The sequence below is a fragment of the Erinaceus europaeus genome, chromosome 5, assembly GCF_950295315.1.
Source record: "Erinaceus europaeus chromosome 5, mEriEur2.1, whole genome shotgun sequence".
NCBI classification, from domain to species: Eukaryota; Metazoa; Chordata; class Mammalia; order Eulipotyphla; family Erinaceidae; genus Erinaceus; species Erinaceus europaeus.
In genome coordinates this window covers 105,381,108-105,386,017 of record NC_080166.1, presented here as the reverse complement: position 1 = coordinate 105,386,017, position 4,910 = coordinate 105,381,108, and the positions used below count along the sequence as shown (strand labels likewise).

Genomic DNA, 4,910 nt, shown 5'->3' with positions numbered 1-4,910 from the left:
AAGACACAATGGAGAAGCGGCTCCATTTTCCTACCCTAGCTCCAGCTAAGCCTGGATTCTTAACTGCAGTTTCCACAACAGAATCTGAAGATGAAATAGAAATGAGGAGTTCTTAGATTTCAATACAGAAATGATATCTTAAAATCACTTCACCACAGATAGTAAGGCTTGTTTTGTAACCAGTTATCAAAAATGAGCAAATAGTAGTAAAATAAAAATAAACTTTATGCCTGAATAGGAGCTATTCATTTGGAAAAGGGTTAAATGTATATGGGGATGAACCTGCTGAGATGCTTCGTGGAATAAGTACATTTCACCAACTGTTAAAAAGCTTGTGAGACAACTTTGTGATTCGAAGTAAATTTTAACAGATACTATGCCACTGCAGAAATAACAATATTTTATGAGGAATGAAGCCCCTTTAAGAAAAGGGGACACTGCATCTGTAACTTCTACAAAGGTCCAAGGCGGCTCTCATTTGAGGCTTCTTGTTAAATCAAATGCATGCGTTATTACTAAAGAAGAGTTACCAGGTTCAAAGCTCTGTACCACCGTTTCCTATGGGGCCATCCAGAACAGCATCTGTTGTTCAGCTCGTGGTTGTGAAGGGTACTGATAACCCAGATTCCAACCCTGTGGAAAACTAGTTGCATTTTTATGTCCGTGTTCCTCTTCATCCTATGAGTCTGTGGTATAATATGCCAGTAAGTCAAACCCCTTTTCAGTTATTTTCATCTTCTTGACTGGATAATCATGATTCTTTGTTAAGGTTCCAGATCCATTCCTTTCATCAGACTCTGATTTTATTCCAATCACTGGGAAGGCTGGTGGGGGCATCAACTACCTGTCCCTCTCTCACTCTTTGCCTGGGGAATTTGCAGCTTCGATCCTGCACCTTCAATCTCATTCTGACTGGAGAAGGTTGTACCTGGTATCCAAGAAGTCCAGATTCTCATTCGTTTGGTAGCCTCTTCTTGTGCCTGAAGTTGAGTTAGGAGTGGGTATTGGGTCGGGGGTGGGGGCTGAGGTTGGGGCCCAGCAAGGCAAGGCAGTTTTGACAGAAGCAGCAGGAATAAAATGCCCACTCATTGGACTCTGTCCAGTGCTAATGAGAGGCTGTACTTGAGTTACCGGGTATTGTACTGGCACAGGTGGAGTTCCAATAGGTATCACTGGCAAAATTCCAGGTGTCAATAAAACAGCTGATGGCACAATACTTGGGACACCACAGGGAGGCTGAACTGGCTTCTGAGGAGGGGGGACAATAGGGTAACTAGACTCTTAGCCATTGGATGGATAATACGGTAGCTGAGGACGGACATTACTTATAGCAGAGGTTTGTGAATAGCCTGGTAAAGGTACAGCAGTGTTAATTTGATTTACAAACCTAGAATATTCTGTACGAACTGTTTACAAGTTCTCACTGTTTCTTGGCAGCAGCAAGACCTTCAGGTTTGAGATGACTGATGTACATACACATAGGTTTAAAAGTTTCTTGTCAGGGTTGGGCAGTAGCTCAGCGGGCATGGATCTCAGGGGCCAGTTTGAGCCCCCAGCTCCCCTCCTGCAAGGGGGGGGTTGCTCACGGGTGGTGAAGCAGATCTGCAGGTGTCTGTCTTATTCTCCCTCTCTCTCCCCCCGCCCATTTCTCTCTGTTCAACAACAGCGACAGCAATGACAACAACAGTAACAGCAGCAAAGATTAACAGCAAGGGCAAGAAAAGGGAAAAAATAGACTCTAGGAGCGGTGGATTCGTAATGCAGGCAGTGAGCCCCAGCGATAACCCTGGAGGCAAAAAAAAAAAGTTTCTCGGCCACATACTGGTTCAATGCAGCCTGAACCTTTGCCTGGTAGGAATACTTTGACATTTGTTTCAACCTGAATATGCTGCAAGCAGAAGCAGCCTGGACCTTCCACTTTCTCCTTGACATTAAAAGTGGGCACAGCATGTTCTAGATCCACAGACAAATTATTTTGAACATGGTGCATCCCTGACGGCTGGAGACAGCTGTGTGATAGGTGCTGGCTAGTGATAGACAGGAACTACAGTACCATTGAAAATTGGGCTTGTACTTGTGGCAGCTTTGACCTTGTGCATGCTAATATGTGTAACTTCTCTTAAATTACCTGTTCACATCTGTGAATAGGTAATGAACTTGGATTAATTTAAGAGCTAAATTTTGAAAAAAGTTTACAAAGTAATTTTCTCTTGTAATTTCAAAATGTTTTTTAAATATCTAACATCTGAGAGATTATAATTTTTTATTTCTTTCAAAGATATTTATTTACTTATTACTGGATAGAGACAGAGAGAAATGGAGAGGAGAGGAGAGAGAGCGGTAGAGAGGGAGAGAGACAGAGAGACACCTGCAGCCCTGCTTGACCACTTGTGAAGCTTTCCCCCTGCAGGTGGGGACCGACTGGGAGCTTGAACCCATGTCCTTGCACACTGTAATGTGAGCGCTTAACCAGGTACACCACTGCCTGGCCCTGAGATTATAATTTTTTTTTTTACCTCTCTTTCTGACATCTGATCCTTTCAGTATGACCCTCTCACATTAGACACATGCTGTAGCAAAAGACAAAGTAAAATCCTTTTTTACTAGCTCAACAGTGGTCCATTGTGTAAAAAATACATCTTCTTTTATCCACTCATCTGTCTTTGAATATTTGGGTTGTTTCTATATCTTGAACATTTTAAATAGCACTGCAATGAACATAGGTGTGCATTTATCACTTCTTATCAATGTTTTCCGTGTCCTTTGGATGTATACTTGTGGTGGTAGGTCAATGCTCTAGCCTGCAAGAGAAGGTCTGAAAAAACTCACCATCAGAGAACCTTTGGAACCACTCAGGGAATGATCCACTTTATTACCGTGTAAGTCAGCTTTTTATAATCACAGTGGGGTATATGTTGACATATATCTGAAATCATAATAACATGTTTTTGAGTTAGGGTTTTCTTTAATAACAGATCAAAGTTTGTGAGTTTGTGTATGCAGGCAAAGATCAAGATTAGTACTTCTGTATATATCATTAACCTAATGATCTCTTTTATCTAGAAAGCATCTGAAGGAAGTAGCATACTAAAAAGACACTATCCCTTAGGGGATAATTCAGCAAGCTGGTTTCCCAGTCACTTTGTAGCTCTACCTCATGTCTTAAATGTTGGTATCCTACATATACTGGGGAGTTGAGTTGCTGAATCCTGTTAGAGGCAGTAACTCTAGAATAGTTATAAGTATAGTTGCTTTTTGAGTTTGAGTTTTAAGAATAGTTTAAATATAGTTGCTTTTTGCCCTCCTGCCCAGTGAGGTGGAAAATTCCTTGCCCTTTTCCCCTCAACAGAACCTAAACAGTGAAGGCCATCAATTATTTTGAATGACCCTACAGCGGACAGGCCTCCTCATGACCTCTGCATAGGAATACCGTTACCAGATAGTTAAAACAGATGGCCTGATAAAATTGCAAACAGATGGCCGGGTGGTCCCAACAGAGAAAAAAATGTGGTGACCCCCCACTTTGACCGGGACCTATTGGTCTGCTGTGATGTTTAAAACTAGCCCATGCTTTGCTCTGAATAGATCAGGCTTTTGCTAAGTTTGAAATGATTGGATATAGGCTGATAAGGTGATGTGTTCCCCCTCCCTGAGTGTAGTCTGAATTCCTATAAATTGTATGGTTAGAGCTTTGTTCAGAGTCGAGCTTGGTAGAGTAACACCAGTCACCATCTCGGCCCGGATTGCAATTCATGAATAAACATCTTTTGCTTCCTTGCAGTGGATGGTGGTTTGATTTCGCTCTTTAACAAATCCTAGTGTAGGTCTACTTTTTATAATTTGAAAAATCTCTGTACTTTTTTTCCATAGGAAGTTGACCTGTTTTCAAGACTGGGAGCTACTCTCTGCCCTAATGTTGAATGTTTGCTTTGGAGTAATCGCTTTATGAAAAGTTTTTATATTTCCTTGTGAATTTCTTTGAATTCTATTATTTAATAATGTTTTATTATAGTGCTTAGTATGTTTTATAAAATGTTTAATAGTAGATGTTTAAACACATCCAGACTTTGTTATAAATATATAAACATTTCCCAGAAAGTTTGGAGAATAATAATTTAGTCATGACTTTTATTTCTTTCAAATATATTTTCTACTTATGAAGAACTGAGATACACATAAGATAATTCACTAAAATATTAATTGTAGTTTCTACTCTCATTTTGTTTAAATTGATTTCATATTAAATTAAACCATTTGGAAAAGTCTGAGGATATATTTCCTCAATCAAAATAAGATAGAAAACACTAAGAGCTTTAGATTTCAAATAAGTATTGTTAATTCTGTTCATCATAAACTTTAATCATTTGAATGAACCTTTCACATATGTTTTACAAGAAAAATTGTTTTTCTGTAATTTTCCACTAAAATTTCTGTTCAAGTAGCTTTTATAATATAGACTTTAGGCACTGCTAGTCATTACAATATCATGATTATGACATTAAAGTCATGGGCCCCTTGAAATATACCTAAAATAGCCCTATTTCAAAATAGGGCCTGTTTCAAAGTGGAGACCCCAAATCTCATCTGTTATATTCTTGCCTTTAGGTTCCTGATTATTCAACAATTTGTTCTGCTTTATATCTTTCATATTTTATTATTTCTTAAATAGTGATTTATATGACTACAAGTTAATAGGAGTGTACATAAACACCATTTCCACTACCAAAAGTCTGTGTTCCCTCCCCTCCAGTGAAGCAGAATATCCACCCTCACCCTCAACCCAGAGATTTGTACTTTGCTGCACTACTACAAACTCTCTGCTTTATATCTCAATGCTTTTTCAGCCACCAAGTTGTAGATGCTACCATGATGCCAACCTGACTTCACTGGACAGATGGCCTCACCATTTG

The 4,910-nt window shown here is 39.3% G+C and overlaps 1 pseudogene; it reads right to left on the bottom strand.

Annotated features, from left to right (window-relative positions):
• Window positions 1–558: 558 nt before the first annotated feature.
• Window positions 559–2,099, bottom strand: LOC103113004 (KH homology domain-containing protein 4-like; annotated as a pseudogene).
• Between the last annotated feature and the right edge of the window lie 2,811 nt (window positions 2,100–4,910).